This window comes from Sminthopsis crassicaudata, chromosome 1 (assembly GCF_048593235.1).
Source record: "Sminthopsis crassicaudata isolate SCR6 chromosome 1, ASM4859323v1, whole genome shotgun sequence".
NCBI lineage: Eukaryota > Metazoa > Chordata > Mammalia > Dasyuromorphia > Dasyuridae > Sminthopsis > Sminthopsis crassicaudata.
Window position 1 is genome coordinate 624,852,772 of NC_133617.1, and position 19,500 is coordinate 624,872,271.

The window sequence follows — 19,500 nt, forward strand, 5'->3', positions numbered from 1 at the left end:
TCTATGAATACCTAGATATACCTTGGATCTCATGGTGGGGGACTTTCCAGCCTTGGTATATTCTACAGCGCCTCTTCACGCTTCCCTATCTTGTGTGATACCTTATCATTGGATACAAATAAAACCACATCTGTAAGGCCACTTCATAGCAAAATTAGTAGGCAAAGAGAAACTTCAAAACTCTTTTCACTTCTCTCTTAAATATCTAATACCTTTGTCCTGCTCTCTTAATACCCGATTTTCCCAAATCTTCATATCATAGAGTCTTAAATCATGAAGTCTTTAGTAGTGAAATAGACTTACTTAGAAATAATCCCTTTCTGTTTTCATGAATTCATGAATTCCATTCACAGCCATTCTTGACAAGCAATTATCATGGACCTCATCTCTTTTTGCTCTCTATTAAGGCATATCTTGCTCATCTGAGAATTAAATTGTGGCATCATATTCAGCTCATCCTTGAAGGAAGAGTGTAGGCTCTCTATTGATCACATATTTTATTTTTATTATATCATCTTAACTTTTTCTATTTTATGCTTTATAATATATAATAAATTAGTACAATACATGAATATAATTTATATATATATATATATATATATTCACACATTTGGGGATACATGTTCAAATTTTTATTTATTTTTTTTACAGATGGGTGTACCATCAAAGAGACACTGATTCAAAAGTATGTTGGAATCCTGCATTTTCAGCTGTCTACAGTTTTTGAAACGGAATAATTAGAAAGGAAGTCCACTTGAAGGTAACTAGGAATTGGAATTTACCTATGATCTGTTCTAGGATCTAGAACTTAAGGAAATCTTGGATCATTGACTTTAGCATTCTCATTTTACAGATGAGAAGTGACTTATTTAAGTTTACACAGGTAATAAACAGTAACGCTGTATCTGAACCAACCCACTATTCTTTCCATTAGATCTGGTTGACCAATATTTACCCCTTCCACTCTCCTACCCTTCACACTTAATGATAGCTGATATTTGTTAAGCTTTAAAGCATACAAATTACACTATATATATATATATATATATATCTTTATATATGTGTATACATATATATATACACATATAAACATTATAAATAATTATTTTGTTCTTGATTTCTTGTTGTTTTTGTTAATAATTTTTTAAAAGTGCACTAATTTTAATATATTTATAGAGAAATGAAAGAAATGACTCTTGAGAAAGAAAGTTTTTCTAATGGGGTTTTGAGTCAATTAATTGTTTAAAAAGAGATTGCAAATGAATAAGGCAACATCCCAACATACCCTCAGGTCGTTATAGAGCTTGGTCATCTGCTAGCCTGCGACATAGACAAACCTATTGCTTTCTTACTTTGCACAGAGAGAAAAAGGATGATTATCCACTCAGGTAACTTGATAGTGTGAGTTGGGGGAAGGGCAAGATTGAAAATGAATCATTTGTAATGTTACCAGGCTACTCTGCGGTGTAGTCACACACTGTAACAAGATCTTTCCTGTGTTAAGTCACACACTGAAAAGAGATATTCTACAAAAAGTCATTTGGGGAATTGTAGAAGCCTAGACAAAGGTTGCTCGGAAGAAAAGAGCCCGTTTTGCGACCTGTTAAAAATCATGCGGAAGAGAAGGTAGTGGAACTAGTCCTTCTAAAAGTCAAATTTTAGAATGTTCAGACTGAACAGTTCCTGGCTGCCTAGTATAATGAAGCGGTAGGGCCTTTTAGGGATTAGAATTGCCTAGACAACAGGTTTGTAAACTTCGGGCTCTGAAGTGGGAGGGGGGAACAGGAATTGCCTGATGGGGAATTCTTCCAATCAGTCTTCAGTGTTACCTGTGGGCTCGAATCAAGGAGCGCCAAACATCCAATTGGAGCTGAGAGGGAGTACCTGGGAGGCAGGAGGGGTTGGGCAGGTTTTCCCACAAGCAAGAGGCAGCGTCCATAGTTTCAGTTTGAAGCGACTGTTCGCAACAGGTTGACATTTAAGGTAAATTAATGGCTTGGTGTGTTATGCTGTTGTGGTCCAGTTTATTTGCCCCCATTCTAAAAAGATGACAGATGTCACTGCATCTTCTGATGAGGAAATTTTCAAACAATGAAAATATCTGTTATTATTGCCACTGGGATGCCATCCTTAGAGGTAAACAGGTTCTGTGTAGTGGGGGAGGCTCTTGCAAGATTTGCAGAATGAGCTAAGGCCAATAAGGTGCCACAGATCTGAGCATTTTGTATTAAAGTATTAAATTGCACAGTTAAATTACATTAATCGGAAAACATCAAACTTAATAAGACAGCAAGATGCACTGGAAAGAGGGCTGAACCAGGATCACAGTTTAAATCCCTGGTTTGCTGACTACTTTGAGCGTGATAATTGACAAGTTTCTTAACCTTACTGGACATCAGTTTTCTCAACTGTAAAAAAGGGGTTGTGCCGCCCAGTTCTAAATGCATGATACCATTTAGGAAATCCTATTACTACAAGAAATAATGGATAACTAATTGTTAAATTCACTGCTTTTGGATTTAGGTCAAACTAGGCAGTTCATGAGGTTCTGTAATTCTTATATTGTCCTTTTTTATTCACTCAAAGAATCACAATTATATTATGAGAGGCCTTCTAGCCCCTCCATCTTCTATGTGTCAGGAGCACTAGCAGACTGGACGGCATCTATTTTTAAAGGTCCTGTTTTCTCTTAAGTCTCACTAGTATAGAATATATATTCACATTATTATTTTGAATCATGGGTTCTCTGCCAACATATTTGATACTGTTTTGTACAGATGTTACATGTTTATAGTTGTTAAGGAAAGGGTAGGTACTTAATATGTGAATTCTGAGCAATTGTGTAGTGAAAAAAGGAGAAATAGTGGATGGTATGAGTGGGCCATCCATTAGACTCTGGCTCAGGTGTTTTTCTAAACTAGAGTTTTTCAGCATCTTTCTGAATAAGACCCACACTTTATGGGAATAATGTTTTTCTTTTTCTTTTTTTTTTTTTAAAAGGTGCTACTTGTCAGACTTTGTAATGGGAAATGACTATTTAGCTGATCAACATTCAGAATATAATAGTAACAATAATAACAATTGCATGCTTTTATATAGAACTTACCTTGTGCCAGGCACTGTACTAAGCACTTTATAAATATTGTCATTATTACAAATAATATATATGATACAGAAGCAAAAGCAGTGTTTAAGAGAAGAGAACTCATCCTGTTTACAAAATGATTAGATCACACAAGAGAGATAGATTCAATTCAACAAGCATTTACTAATGCACTTGCCATGTGTCCGGGTACTGTGGTAGTCACTGGAGATACAAAAACAAAAAACTAATCAGCCCCTATCTTCCAGGAAGTTATATTCTACTGGGGAAAAGGGTATGTATACATACAGATGAGTCAAAACAAAATACCCACTTATTAGTGGGATTATGAACAACTGAAGAAATCAGGACATCTTCCTGCTAAGAGCACTTAAGCCTTGAGGGGAACTAGGGATTCCAAGAGGTGAGGAGGGAGAATATTCCTTGAATGGGCTTTGCTCTTTATTTGCAACTCTTTTCTCTGTAGTCCTCATATTGACATGCTTACAGAAAAGATGTCCATGGCAACCTGCATGGAAAATTCTCCACCTATTTCAAGTTGATATTATATTTTTTAGCTACTTCCTAGCTTTTCTTGATTTCCAGTTTGGGAATTTTCTGATGGCAATGTTCTTTATTTCCAATGTTATGAGCTGCCAGGGACAAGGTCAAGTGTAAAATTTTTTAAAGTTTTACCAGCTGAAAAATATAACTGTGGGAAGCAATTAATGATTCTCTGTTGACTGGGAAGTGGTGGGCTAAAAAGAATTGTCTTGCTGCCTTTTGTTTTAACATCACAATCATTTCTATATAGTGTCTCTTTCCTTAGCACTGAACACTTCTTTAAGCAGACATGGTGACTGAATTTGACTGTTATATACAGCATTCTTTTCTCTTTTAAGAGGAGGAAGATATGTTTTATTATCTGTTCCTAGGAATCAATATTGTCCATTATACTTACTCTTTGTCTTCCTCTTCCTCCTCCTCCTTCATTTTCAGAAAATTTACATTATTCTTGTCATTGTGTTTATTATTCTCCTAATCCTGCTTCCTTCATTCTTAAGTCATGTTCCTCTCCTTGTATGTTTCTGAATTTTCCATTTCTTTTTTTCTTTGCAGTAATATTCCATTACATCACAGACTAGTTTGTTCAGCCACTAGATATGCTAATCTGATTTGAACATCCATCTGGTGTATCACCCTCAGTTGATCCCTCTAATTTCAGAGGAGACTCTGCAAACATAAAAGATATATGGACACTCTGAATGATCACTGCTAAACACTCAAGCTAAGTGTGCACTGGACTTATTCTTGCCAATTTTGGTGGGAACTTTTACATGTGAAGAGCTACACAACAATCTCAGAGATACATCACTTTTATGTAATAAATGTTCTTCTGAAAAGCTGCCAGTTTACCCAGACTCCTAAAGATTTAGAACAGGAAAGGATTTTAGAGATATTCTATTCTAGTATTTTGATTTTAAAGATAATGAAATAGAGAAAACTTCTTTTCCTTCCTTCTTTCCTTCTTTCTTCCCTTCTTTCTTTCCTCCCTCCCTCCCTTCCTTCCTTCTTCCCTTCCTACCCTTTTTCTCTTCCTTCCTTGCTCCCTCCCTCTCTTTCCCTTTCTTCTTTCCTTCCTTCCTTTTTTGAATTGGAAACTGTGATTTCATGGGTACTTTTGCTGCTAGGAAAAATCAACATCCAGGTGTAGGTTAGTAAGGGTGGTTGTAGGTAATGTTCAATGGTCCAGTTTAGAGCTGGTCTGTAGTAAATGTTAAATCATAGGAGGATGACAAAAGGGTGATGCTTACACTTATCATATAACCTTATTACTAGTATTGAATGTCATTGACATCAAATTATGGCATTGAATTATTTACTTTACCTCTTAATTCTTCTGGTTTCCTTGGGAAGTGTCACTTATGGCATATTAGCTTTGTAGATTAAAGACTGAATAGCTAAATGAGTATAAGGTAAATTTCCACAGAATGATTGATTGTATATGTAATTGATTATATTACCTGTGTAAGAGTAGCCATTAGCACAAGTGTACAGCTTTATCTTACACCAATTTTTGGAGAAGACCAAAGGAAGAAATTTCAACTTGGAAAGTTCTAAACATAGTTCATGGAATGGATTTGAAAATTTGGGGCTACATCTGCCCTGATTACTGTTAGTTGATTTGTTTCAATAACCCTTTATTAAATACATATCAAATGTCAGGTGCTTTGTTGAATCCAGGGGTTACAAAGACAAAAATGAAAAGGTCCTTGTTCTTGCAGACAGTTCATTCTACTGAAAGAGTTTACATTAATGATAGTGAGTAATTGGACGTCCTTTGCCTGCTCAAGGCAATGTAGTTACAATTTTCCCCTCGAACTTGTTTATTTCAATAATCAAATATGTCCCTGCCAAATTTTTACTCTGGTGTGTGATATTATCTCTTTAGTTTGCTAACTTTATGTCTCCTTAGGATGAAGATCTGGCAGATTGCCCTGGTTGGGAACAAACTGTTTTCCTGGCAAATGCCTTTGGGACCTAGGCCAGAAGAGAAGAGGAACACAGTGACATAGGGAGAGACATAACTACTTGAAATAGATTGTACCTGCTGTGATCCCCAGTAGACAAACAATTTAACTCTTTTATCTCACAAAACTAAATCTTTTTAAAATTGGGAGTATTTTGCTACAGCTTTTCTTTATTTTAAAGACACTAAATTCATAGGGCACAAATCCAATAAAATAATTTTCTAAAGCTTTTACACTAAAACTTTTAATTATGGGAGACTGGAATTGTCTTATATAGACTGGACTTTACTATTTTAAGGGAAATTTTAAGGGGAAATCTTATTTGGATTTCTACATGGTCCTACCAGTTTCTACTGAACTCCAAAGAGGTATCTTGGATACAAGTCAGTGAGTTCTAAATCACTTCCAGGTCCCATGAAGAATTTTGTATAGCTTACTTTCTCCCATGTGAAAAGGGAGATCATATGTCAATACTGGATGGATGGCCTGAGAGTTTTCCTTGTTTTTTATTTGAAACTATTATTTCATTAGAAAATAGCAAGGTGACAAGCAGTGTGCTAAGTTCTAGAGATACAGAGAAAGGAAAAGACAGTTCTAGTTCTCAGGAAGCGCATAACTTAATGAGAGACAACAAACAAATATACACAAATGATATCTACAGGAAAAAAAATCAGGAAAGGAAAGGCACTAAAAATAAGGGAAATCAGAAAAATCTTTTTATGGAAGGTAAGACTTTTGTTGGAACTTGAAGGAAGTCATGAGATGGAGATGAAGGAGAGATATCCAGGAATGAGGAACAGTTAGAGAAAATACCTGGAGCTGAGAGATGAAATATCTTGTTTGAGGAACAGTAAAAAGTTCAGTATCATTGAGTTACTGAGTATGTGGAGGGGAGATAAGAATACTAGAAACCAGGAGGAACAGATTGTGAAGAATTTTAAAAGCTCTGTAGAGTATTTAAAATTTGATCCTGGAGTTAATAGGGAGCCACATGGTCAGAACTCTGCTAAAGAATGATCATGTTTACAGCTATATGAAGTATGGATTGGAGTGGGAGAGATTTGTAACCAGGTCATTTTTATGGTCCAGGTGTAGGACCATCCCTGCAACAGGATGATATCAGCATCAGAGGAGAAAAGAGACTATATGTGAGGGATGTTATAAAAGTAGAACCAATGGGATTTGTAAACAGATTAAATATAGGTGGGGGTGGATGATGGGGAAAGGAGTCAAGCATGGCATATAAGTTGTGAGCCTGGGAAACTGGGAGGATGGTGGTACTCTTGACAGTAATAGGGACGTTTGTAAGGGAATAGGGAAGAGTTAGACAGGAAAGATTATAATTTTAGTTCTGGACAGGTGAATTTAAGAAGTCTCTTGGACATCCAGGAAAGATGTCCAGTAAGTAGTTGTAAACTTGAGCTCAGTAGAGAAGTTAAAGCTGGATAAGTAGATTTGAGAATCATCAGAAGAGAGACAATAATTAAATCCTTGGGAGCTGATGAGAAGAGGGAGAAGAGAAGATGGTCAGGATGGAGTCCTGAGGGACATCCAAAGTTAGGGTTTTTGACCTGTATGAAAGTCCAGGAAAGGAGAGTAAGAAGGAGTGGTCAGATAGGAAAGAGGGGAAACTAGGGAAAATAAAAGTCATGGAAACTAAGAGAGAAAAGTATTAAGTAAAAGATCTGTGTCAAGACAGTGTCAAGAATTTCAGAGAAGTCAGGAAGAATAAGGACTAAAAAAAAAGGACATTCAATTAGGTAATTAAGAGAATAATGGTAACTTAGGAGAGAACAGGTCCTGTTGAATGATGAGATCAGAAGCCAGACTGCAGAATTAAGAAAGTGAAAAGAAAGAAACCAGAGGGACCTATAGAAGACTATATAGATAGTCTTCTCAAGGAAATTAGGAGAAGAGAGGGAGATAGAGCAATAGAGCAGGAACAGAAGGATCAAGTGAGTTTTTTGAGGCTGGGGAGAAGACAGGGGCATGTTTTCAAGCAAGAGGAGAGCAGTCCATAGACTGGGGAGAGATTGAAGATAATCAAGAGAATAAGGATGATAAAGGGAACAATTTTTTGGAGAGGATGGGATGAAATGAGAACACGTGTGCAGGGAGGACTTTTTTTTTTTTTTGCTTTGGCAAAAAGAGAGGGCAACCTCTTTGTGTGAGAAATATGAAAGGGGAGAAAGTAGCAGAGGGCTTCTGGCAGATATATGGTGAGGAGGAAAAGAGAAGAGGAAGTTCTTGGTGGACCTCCCTTATTAATTATAAGGTGAGATCCTCAATTGAGAGAGTGGAGAAAGGTAAGGTATGGGAGATTTCAGAAGAGGTAAATACATTTGCAAAAGTTGTGATGAGGGAGGTAGTGATGACGTGTAAAATAATTAACTTGCTACAATAAGGACTCCGTTGAGATTGTTTAACATAAATTGATAATAGGTTTAGTCAATATGTTTTTGTGATTTTTTTTTTCCAGTTTTGTTGGTGGTATGTGTGAAGGAGTAAAGACAGTGAATGATGGGAGTAATTCAGGGCTGAGATATGTGTGGAACTTCTACCAATGAGAAATTCCATATATATGTCTATGTGTGTGTTTGTTTATACACATACATATATATATATATAGACACATATGTGTATATACAATTATATACATGTACTCATATATGTAATTTTAAAAATCATTTAATAGGCAAAATTTTGTCTTCTTATCCTCCCACCTAACCTCCTAATGGAGACCTAAAGAAAAATACACCCCATTACAAACATGTACAATCAATTAAAACAAATGTTGACATTAACTATTTAAAAGAAATTATATCATTTGTCACTCTAAAGTTCTTTATCAGGAGAGGATAGCATTTGCATCAATAGTTCTTTGGAATCATGAACTTTTATTGAATTGGTCAGAGTTCCTAATTTTTTCAAAGTTATTTAGCTTTATTATCATTTGTAAATTCTTCTTCTGGTTCTGTTCATTTTACTCAGCATCAGCTTATTTAAGTCTTCCCAGTTTTCTCTTCTTCATTTCATGCCCTTCTTAATTTCTTATAATATGATACTATCTCATCACATATATAACATATATTCTTTCCCTAACTTGTGAATACCTTTCTCATTCTTTGCCACTTTGGGAGAGTGATAAATATTTATGAATATTCTTAAAGTTCATTTTTCGTAGGATTAATCCTTCCTTGGATATACCTTCACTCTAATTCCCCCTCTTCCTTTCTCTTTCCCTCTTATTTCTCTTGGAGTGAAATGTTCTTCTGTACCAAACTCTCTCTCTGTCTCTCTCTCTCTGTCTCTTTGTCTCTGTCTCTCTCTGTCTCTGTCTCTCTCTGTCTCTCTGTCTCTGTCTCTGTCTCTCTCTCTCTATCTCTCTCTCTGTTTCTCTCCTCCTCCTCCTTCTCCTCCTCCTCCTCCTCCTCCTCCTCCTCCTCCTCCTCCTCCTCCTCCTCCTCCTCCTCCTCCTCCTCCTCCTCCTCCTCCTCCTTCTCCTCCTCCTCCTGCTCTCTTCTCTTTTTCTCCTCTCCTCTCTCTCTTTTCCCCTCTCTGGCCCTCCCCTCTTCTTTCCTTTCATGGAGTAAATAGCTTCTGTTTGGTTCATTTTATTTGTCAGGGAATATATTGATTGGTCAAAGTTTAGAACCTCTTGTTCCAAATTGTTAATTCACTTTGCAAATCTTTTTTCTATTATTCTCATTTCTTTTCTATTTTTCCTCAAATAATCTGATTTTATTTATAAATTTTTGAATTCCTTTACAAAAACTCTTCCTTTGTGTTTTCCAAAAATTCTAGTTGTTTGTTTCTAAGCTGTGTTTTTATCTGAGGCATTGCTTGTATATGCTTTGGAATTATTATCTTTTTCTGGATTTGTGTTTTAGCGTCCCTGTCACCATCATAGTTCATTATAGTAGGGGTCTTCTTTTGCTTATTCTTTCTTCCAGCTTTCTTCTTGACTTCAGACTTGGTATTATGAGTGGGCTCTGTGGCACTTCTACAAAAAAGTTCTGGGTTGATCCTTTTGCTGCTTTCTTGGGTTGTTTAATGTTGTGTTATTCTAGGATCTTAAGGATAGGTTGGGGATCTGTAAGCTTTTACTGCTTCCAATGTAGTTTAATCCAGGCCAAAATATGATTGCTGCCCCACTGGCCTGCCCGAGCTTTGTAAGTTCTTGATCTGAGTTTTGATCAGAGCAATAATAGAACACTTGGATTTAGCCTTATTAGCCAGGTAGGAAGTTGATCTGGTTTCATAGAAAGAGGACTACAAGTTCTCCTTTGGCTTGGGTTTTCTATTCTTCGTATTGCTCTACCAACTGCCTAGATGCTAGAACTGAAATCCTTCTCTGTTCCTGGGGTCTGAGCCAGATTATTGCTTTTTATCTTCCTTTTTTCTAGATATATAGCCTTGGACCTTCCAACCTCAGAATTCCATCTCCTTGGGCAGACCCACTGTATAGTTTGCTCTGGATCTGTGGCCCAAAACTGAATAGTGGGCAACAAAAGTTGCCATTTAGTACTTGTCCCATCACAGAACCCTGCTATGGGTCTGGGGGTAGCTCGTATTGGTTTGGGGATCTCTTCTTGTTTCTTCCTGGGTGCTAGAGTGCTCTAAGCAGAGCATGCTCCTGTTTCAACCCAGTCTTCATGTCTGAAAATCCCTATGTTTCTCCTTATGCTGATATGTACTGGACAAATGAATTACTGTGATTTTTTCTGAGTTTCCCCATCAGAATTGTCTGGTACACTTTCTATATCTATTTAGAGGAGTTATGGGTGGAAGCTCAGCTTTTTGCCTTCCTATTACTTTGCCATCTTCCACTCACTAATTTTGATCAAACTTATCATTTGGGAGGGAAGTGGGAGTTTTTAGATCATTAAACTGTTACATGATATGTCAAGAGTCACACAGGTGACAGGGTGTCTGGAGTAGGATTTCTTGACTTTGATACTGTTTTTTTGCCTGGTGACCATTGCTATATAATCTTTCTTGAGAGTAAATATTAATGAAATTGTGAAAAAGAAGTTGGAAGGGATTAAAAAAATCCCTTCCCAATTGTCAAGGAGCACTGAGTTACTCTTAAAATACTTCACCTTCCTTTCTCTTTCAGTAAGCACTTATTAAGCATTGATTACATGCAATCCGAGGTAACTAGATGTCACAGTGGATAGAAAATAGATATGAAGTCAGAAAGACTCATCTCCTCGAGTTCAAATCTAATTGTAACTGTAAACATTTACTAGCTCTGGGCAAGTCATCTAACCCTGTGTGCCTCAGTTTCCTCACCTGTAAAATGATTTGGAGAAGGAATTAGCAAACCACTCCAGTATCTTTGTCAAGAAAAACTGCAGATGGGATCATGAAGAGTTGCACATGACTGAAAATTATTAAATATGCCTGCATACATGCATGCAATGTATTGTGCAGGGCACAATGTGTATGTATGTGTATTTGTGAAAATGTGAAATAATTTGATATGATGAATAAGAAAGCATGTCTAGTTCTGCCCTAGGAGGTAATGTGTGCCTTCTCATAAGCAAAGACAAGACAGATGATCATTTGATAGGGAGGTGATAGAAGGCATCCTTTTGCAAGAATAGGTTGCACTAGATATCCAGAAGGACACTTCCCACTCTGAATTTCTATAATTCTGTGACTTTATAAGATGCAATTCTTGCCTCTGAGGAGTTTCAATCTTCAAAGAGGGAGAAGACTTTTGCACAAGAATGAATACAACATATGCATGTGATTTTTCTCCCACTAGAGGGCTCCCTAAGGAAGGACATTTTCTCTACCAAAGTAGATCAGAAACTATTTAAACTTACTGAGAAATTAAGTGACTTGCCCAGAGTCAGTCAATATGTGTAAGGGAGAAGACTTGAACTCAGATCTTCTTGATCCCACGGCTGCTTTTCTGTCTATTACACCATGTTTCCCATATTAATGCGCATTAGAAAATGAAGAGTACAGTGTTATGACATTAAATGGAAGATGATGTGGTTTGGGATTAGGGAAAGTTTCATGGAGGAGGCAACATTGGAATTAGGATTTGAAGAATGGTTAGGATGCCAACAGAGAGAGATGAGGGAGATATAAAATAGAGGATGGAATAGAATCTATCCCTTAGCAAACCATAAATTGTGTGAACAAGAGAAAGAGAAGAATTAAAGTTATGACTATGGATTAATTGGAAAAATCATAGAATTGAATGGGACCCCTCAGGCCAGGTAGTTTATATGTACCTGTCTAGAAATTTTCTCTAAAACATTCCTGGCAAGTGGTCACCTGTTATGGGCCAGAACTTGAAACAAGGTGCTAAGTGATTATCTAATTAGTACTTATTAGAGTTCACACCTTTAAGAGAGCAAATATAAGGAGGAGCTCCCACAAGCCCACAGGAACCCAGAAGGCTACTCTTTGAGGCAGGAGTCAAGATCTATTCCAACTTCTGTGACATTTGAGTCTGTGCACCATTCCTTCCTTCTGGACCTATCTCTCTGATTTTTCTTCTGTCTGTGAATCCAGAGTTTTGGAGAGAGATCAGAGAGGGCTAGGAGGTCACCTATAAAAAGGAAATAGTTGAAGTGGTGGGAGAAGGTTAATTTTCTGATGAGACAAGAGAAAGAATAGAGTACTGAGGACCTAGCTTTGGATAACAACCTACTCTGAGGGAATAGGAAGATACAATTAGCAAAGCAGACAGAAGAAAAATCAGAGAGGTAGGAGAAGAATCAGGGCAATGTAGTATCCATGACAGCAAAGGAGGAATAGGGTCCAGAAGGAAGGAATGGTGCACAGACTCAAATGCAGCAAAAAAGTCCAAGATAAAGACTGAGAAAACATATTTTTTGATTAGAATGGTTGCTTTTTACTCTAAAGAGAGGAATTTCAATAGAGTAGTGGGGACCTGAAAGTAGATTGCCAGGAGTTGGAGTGAGTTATAAGAAACTGATGATGATGTTTGTGTTCATCTCAAATACTACAAGTAGAATCATAGGAGAGTCCAATCCTTTGAAAGATCTTTGAATAATTCCACATAATTGGATTCAGCAAATATTTATTAAGGGTTTAATCTGTAAAGAAGATATGTGAGAGGTAATGGAGCAGCAGATAAAGCCAGCTCTGGACTCAGAAAGACCGGGGTTGAACTCTCATTTCTGACACTTACTGGTTGTGTGATTCTGGGAAAATCAAAACTTCCAGTGCCCCAGGCAACTCCTTAAGATTCCTAAGTTGCAGAATAGTTGCTCATCTGATTTAATGTTTCCTTTCTGAGAAATTGCCTCTGAAAATGAAATCACAGTTCTGAGTCCAAAGAAAACTATGTTTGGAGCACCCTGCTAAGTGTTTGGGGAGACAAAACTTTAGATAACACATAAACTTTTACATTGTGGAATATAAAGTCATGGGAGGAACTACTCTAGGGACCAAATAACCATAGAATTGAATGATAAGAACTGACAATGATGTTGGCAGAGTACATTAATTTTATTTGATTCTTACAACTATTTTATGAGCTAATTGCCAGAGGTAATATTATCTCCATTTTATTGATGAAACAGGGCTGGAGAGGGCAAATGGCTTTCCCAGTTGTAGCACAGCAAGTAATGATGTGATGAGAGCTATGTAACAGGAAGCATGGATTTGTAGGAAAATTAGTTGTTATGGTGATTGTAATAGTCCAGTTAAGAGTGAGTGAATGTCGTAGCTAAGATGGTTGTAAGAGAAATGATAAGATGACAGATATAAGAGCTATCATGAAAATTTCTATTCCTGGAAGTATTTTTCATGATATAATAAAAATTGAAATATAATTACTAACTTCTCACCACAGAAATGCGACTCTGTCTTAGTTTAAACAAAGTTTTGGTAGTAAGTAGGAGAGAGAGAGAGAGAGAGAGAGAGAGAGAGAGAGAGAGAGAGAGAGAGAGAGAGAGAGAGAGAGAGAGAGAGAGAGAGAGAGAGAGAGAGAGAGAGAGAAGGGAGGGAGGAAAGGAGGGAGAGGGGGAAGGAGGGAGAGGGGGAAGGAGAGAGAAGGAGGGAGGGAGGGAGAGGAAGCAGGGAAGGAGAGATAGAGACAGACAGAGACAGAGACAAAGACAGAGACAGACAGAGAGAAAGGAAGAGAGAGAGAGAGAGAGAGAGAGAGAGAGAGAGAGAGAGAGAGAGAGAGAGAGAGAGAGAGAGAGAGAGAGAGACAAAGACACACACACACACAAAGAGAGAGAGAGAGAGAGAGAGAGGCAGATACACAGAGACAGAGACAGATGAGATATTCTATGGGGAGAAGAGGAGGACTCTGAAGGGTTGGGTGAAGTGGTGTCTTAGTGTTAAACATTCCAACCACTGTTAGTGACATCTCCCTTTCTCCTAACATGACATTTGGGATCCCTCTCACTGTGATATTGAAGTTAGAAAAGCATAATACCAAATACATTGGGGGTGGGGACAACAGAATCCTGCCAAGGTGCACCAGTCCAACTAATTATAATTCACATTTCTTTTAAAACTTTTCAGATCAGTCAGCTTATTCTTGTCCACGTTTAGCTCATACTCTCTTGTTTCTGTACTTGTGAGTAGATTATTTGTCTTGCTTGGAACATCTTCCCTGGTTGTTTTGAGCCATGACCTGCTCTTCCTTTCTCATCCTACTTGAGACTCTCAGACTGTCCCTTTCTCTCTCTCCTTATTCCTCAGCCTTCCATTTTCTCTTTTTTTCTCTCTGTTTCTGTCTGTGTCTCTATCTTTGTCTGCCTTGTTGGAAGGGACCCCACAGGGCACTCATTTTGTGGAGGAAGATACTGGCATAGGAAATTTATATGATTTTCTTATGGTAACACAGATAATAAACACAACAAACATTGAATCCAGGTGTGTTGACTTCAAAGTTAATTATTTGCTTCTGTTCTATCTAATCAGTCCAGCAGTGTCGGATACCCTCTTTCCTCCCTCTCTTGTCCTACCATTTATATCACTGTATAACTGAACTTAGTTGCACAAACATGTACATAAATAAGCTCTTGTATTTATATTGAATTCTATTTGTTTGTTTCCTTTCCACCATGAGGATGTAAGAGCACAGAGTAGGGCAGGTGCTGTAGTTTGAAAGCAGGAATTAAATCTTATTTTACATCTGGATTTAGTAGCTAAGAATCCGAAGTCTTAGAAACTAAGGTGGGCTTTGGGCTCAGTTGCTTGGATGGAATCTGTGTAGCTATCTACATGCCACCAGGGGGTGCTCAAAGACAGCTTAATCTGGAGTTGTTCTATCGTGTTTCTGTCTTTAAGATCAACTTGATTTTTTTTTTTTTTTTGACATGATGAACACTGCTCTGATCATTTATTTCTAAACATGAAGAAGAGACAAATCTTCAAGAAGCTCCTTTAGTAACTCAGTCTTGATCAGACCCTAGCATCATCCATCCAGGAACAGCAGAGATAATGGAACAGGTGCAGGTAGCTGGGTTCTAGCAATCAATCAATCAATATGCACTTACTGTGTGTCTGGCACTGCACTAGGTGCTAAGGATACATATTCAACGACTTAATCTCTGTCTCTTGGAAAGGAGGTTGCATTCAAATAACTAAGAAAACACATAAGCATATAAAGGGTAAATAAAAAGACTGAGCAACTTTCCAGAATAGGTAATTGGCAGTTCCCAAGTTGACTGGTCCCTAGCAAAGGCTCTTGGGTTTAATGTCTGCAGCTCAATCCTTCTTTCAGTGTCTAGTATCTCAGAACAGTACGGGCCATGTCCCATGTGTATCCTGCTTTACCTGGGAAATTTACAGGCAGCATCCCAAAACACAGTGCAAGTTAACCTCTTTGAATTTTAGTTTTCTCATATGTGAAATGAGGGCTTTCATTTCAGAGACCTCTAAGGTTCCTTCTAGTTCTCTATGATCCTGTGGTTCCCCCCATCTTGGGAAAGGGAGACGAGATCGGGGAAAGAAGAGGCTTGTTGAGCACTTTTCAAACACAGCCTAGAATGAGCTGCCTACTTTATGTAACTCCTGTGAAGTGAAATAGGAGAGTATTTCCCACCCAGAACTAAATACTAATGACTGAGTTATAGCTGAGAGTTTTGTTTTTTAGTAAATTGTATTTTGTTGCTATTATAATCAGTTGTATTGAGAACTGCTTTTTTTGTAAAAAGATAATTTTTACTAATGAAATTAATTTTAAAATAATAGCTTTTATTTTCAAAATACATGCAAAGATAGTTTTCAACTTGCAAAACTTTGTGTTCCAAATTTTTCTCCCTTTCTTCTCTCCATCCTTCTCCTCTAAACAGCAAGTAATCCAATAGAGATTAAACAAATGCAATTTTTCTATACATATTTCCACATCTATCATGGAAAGTTGCTTTCTAATCAAGTTGGCAATGGTATTATTACAGAAAGACCCTTGGACTAAACAATAGGAGACTTGTACTCTAGTCCTGACTTGTACTCCAGTCCTCACCTTAATAATAATGATTGCTAATATTTACTACTAAGTGACAGGTACTGTGTTAACCACTTTAAAATTTTTGTCTCATTTAGTTCTTGCAACAATTTGATAGGTAAATGCTATTATTATTCCTTTTTTTGCAATTGGTGAAATCAAGGCAAGCATAGAATAAAAGACTTGCCTGGGGTCACCTAGCTAATAAATGTCCAAGGTCAGATTTGAATTCAGGTCTTCCTGATGCGCCTTACAGAATTGGAATTGTAAAATCTTTCAAGTCATGAGTTTGCAAAGTGCTTCCCCCAGACAACACTGTGAGTCAGAAAGCTGATGTATTATTTCTCCCTTTTTACAAATGGAGGAACTGAGGTAGAAAGATTGCAGAGGAAGGAGCTCAGGATTTTGAATTAGAGCACCTAGGTTCGAACTGAGGTTCTGTTACAAGATTGTAGATGGAGAGATGTAGAGGATGAATCTAGCCCTCTTATTTTCTCAGCTTGAAAAAACTTAGACCTGCCTAGGTAAAGTGATTGCAGAATAAGAATTCAAACTTGGTCCTTTTGATCCATATCCAGTACTATTCCCACATGAGAACGAGGTGACTGACATGTAGGATCATTCAGAGTTTGGGAAACAGCAAGTGGCCAATTTGGGTGGAACATTCACTACATGAGTAGGAATTTGGAAGGTAGATTGGAACAATCTTGCGAAAGGCTGAGGAGACTTTCTAAGGATTCTTGAGGAGGGGAATAGCATGGACTTATGCTGTAGAAAGATAATTTTGTTAGCTCTGTGGAGAATTGGTTAGAGAAGGATGAAATTGAAAGTTAAGAGGTCCTGTCAGAGCTATTATAATAATCTAGGGGAGAAATGACAAGGAACTGAATTAATAATAAATGCAAGCATTCACACAGTGCTTTAGGGTACATTTGCAAAGTACTTTACATATATTATCCCATTTGATTTTCACAACAATCCTGACTATTAGTATTTTTATTATTATGAGGACTCAATAAGAAGTTTAAAAATGAAATGGGGATATGATCAGTTCAATTCTTTCAGCTAGTGGCAAATGTCTTTCCTAAATGAGTGATTAAGCATTAATTAATTACTTGTTTAATTAAGTGGTAATCCAGCATCAGCATTCGAGTTGATGGTTGGGGGAATGGTGGAAAAGGAAATATGTCCACAGAACATAGGTCCAAAAGACCTTTCTCAATTATATAATATTTAAAGCCAGCTAGAACCTGGAGTAGGATGCTGTGGGCCTGCAAGTTGGTGTTGATGATATGGCAGTTCTGCAGTGTGATAGTGGGTGGCTGTTTGGGAGACAGTTTCCAAACTTTTTTCTTTTTTCTGTGGGAAAAGTCCCATATCTGATGTGTTAGAGATGACCCTGCCTCTTCTAGGTGGTGACTAATGGACTGTAGTGTTTTGTTATGTGCCTCCTTCATGCGTTTCATTTCTGACTGTGTTGATTGGTTGAAGGGAATGAAAATGAGTTTAGAATATTTCCTGGTTTAATGAGAGAAAGTGAAGGATCTCATGTATGATGCCAGATGTTATGCAGCCATTTGGGTCAAGGAGTATGTTTTATCTTCCCACTTATTATTGGGAGAGAGAAGGAGCTTTATTGGGGGGGTATAGTTCGAGGCATGAAAGCAAAATAAAGCAAGCAATAATAACACAGGATACAGGCCAATAGACATGGGCATGGATCTTCTCAGAGAAGGAGGGGGGATTCATGCTACTAAGTCAATTGGCAAGTGTCAGGAGGTGACCTTAGGTTATTCTCTCAGAAGGAGAGTTCTTATGTTGTTCTTATATTCCCCATCTGTTCACTTCCACCTTAGAATTTTGTGATAAGATGGGTAACAGATTCTGTGGGGGAGGGAGAATAAATATCTTATAAACAAAGATCCTTTAAAGACTTTCATTATGAATAAAGGTATGTATAAAATGTAATAGAAATTGGTAATAAAATATGATGATAAATTATTCCTAATGCATATATATATTTATATAAATATGAACATATAGTTATACATTTTATAGCAAGTAGTGAAGTGATGAAGTGAATAGAGCACTGTATCTAGAGTCAGAAAGTCTTGAATTCAGATGTGGCCTCAAACTTGGACAAGTCACTTATTCCTATTTACCATAGTTTCCTTCTTTGTAAAATAGTTTAATAATAGCACCATTCTCCTAGAATTGTGAGAATCAAATGAGATAATGCTTTCAAAGTGTAGAACAAACCTTAAGGTATTATATCAGTAGTAATTATTGGCTATTTGTTTCCATTCTCCAGAGGGAAAAGGGTTCTTGAAATTATACCATTCTAAGAAGGGACCCTATCCTTACACATACTGTATTAAAAAGGTCTCCGAAAAACCACAAGCCATTATTAGGAACTAATTCATAACAGGCTCTAGTACAAAACAAAAGATAATTTGAAGATTAGAAACTTGCTGAGAAGCCTGAGGATATTACCTACAGAAATAGGGAAAGTGAGAGGAGGAGAAGATTTGAAAATGGGGGATGATAATTAGTTATGGTTTGGACATTCTGAGTCTGAGATGCCTATGAGATATTCAGTTGGAGGTGAGACAGAACTGGACCCCTAGCTGGGTATATGGACTTGGGAGTCATCTATATAGAGGAAATGATGGAATCTATGGAAGTGATAGGATCTTTGAGAGAAGATACAGAAAGAAAAAAGGGGTCTGTGGGGCTAGCCACCTCAGCTGGAAGGCAGCACTGACATTCTGTCAAAGGACCTGAGGGAAGAGGAGATGCAGGAAAAAGCATCCTGTCACACAGCAGGAGAGAGGAGGGAGTAGAGGGGGGGCTGGTCCCCAGTGGTAAACGGTCTATACAGCTCAAGGAGGAAGAAGGCTGAGAATGGGCCATTGGTGTGGGCAATTAAAACATCCTGGGTAACATCAGAGAGAGAAGCTTCAGTAGAATGGTGAGGTTAGAAGCCAGACAGCGAGGAGCTGAGAAATGAGTGGGAGGAGAGGAAATGTAGGCAATGAAGGCAGGTAGCTTCTCCAGGTGCCACCCTGCTCTCCCCAGCCGTCCCTCCCCAGATCCTTCAAGGGCTTTTTTAAAATTTTATTTTGCATGATCTTGCACGATCCCTTCATATTGGAGCACTCTCCTGTGGGATGCACACCATTTTCCAGTGTCCTTCCTAAAATGAGATGTCTGTAATAAAACTCAGCATTGTAGATGAAGTCAGAGCTCATCACTCTTATTCTGCTTAAGACTAAATTAGCTTTTGCAGCTGTTCTGTGACCTTGCTGGGCCATATCAAGCTTGCAGTCCACTAATATTCCTAAATCTTTTTTTTTTGAATCATCATGACACCCTTCTCTAATCTTGGGCTTATAAAATTGGCTTTTTAAAAAAAAAAAAAAGCAAAATGT

General features: G+C 37.6%; 1 protein-coding gene across 17 annotated transcripts in view; it reads left to right on the plus strand.

Moving 5' to 3' along the window:
- Positions 1–1,516: 1,516 nt before the first annotated feature.
- Positions 1,517–19,500, plus strand: part of CAPSL (calcyphosine like) — a 40,162-nt gene continuing 22,178 nt past the window's right edge. For 12 of the 17 annotated variants that reach the window (XR_012484811.1, XR_012484809.1, XR_012484810.1 and 9 more), the window contains exon 1: positions 1,896–1,983. The gene's annotated coding sequence lies outside the window, so the exon portion shown is untranslated. Of the gene's footprint in view, positions 1,627–1,893; positions 1,984–3,354; positions 3,507–19,500 lie in introns of those variants that run through there. The other 5 variants (XM_074282666.1, XM_074282675.1, XM_074282664.1 and 2 more) reach the window with 5 other exon arrangements.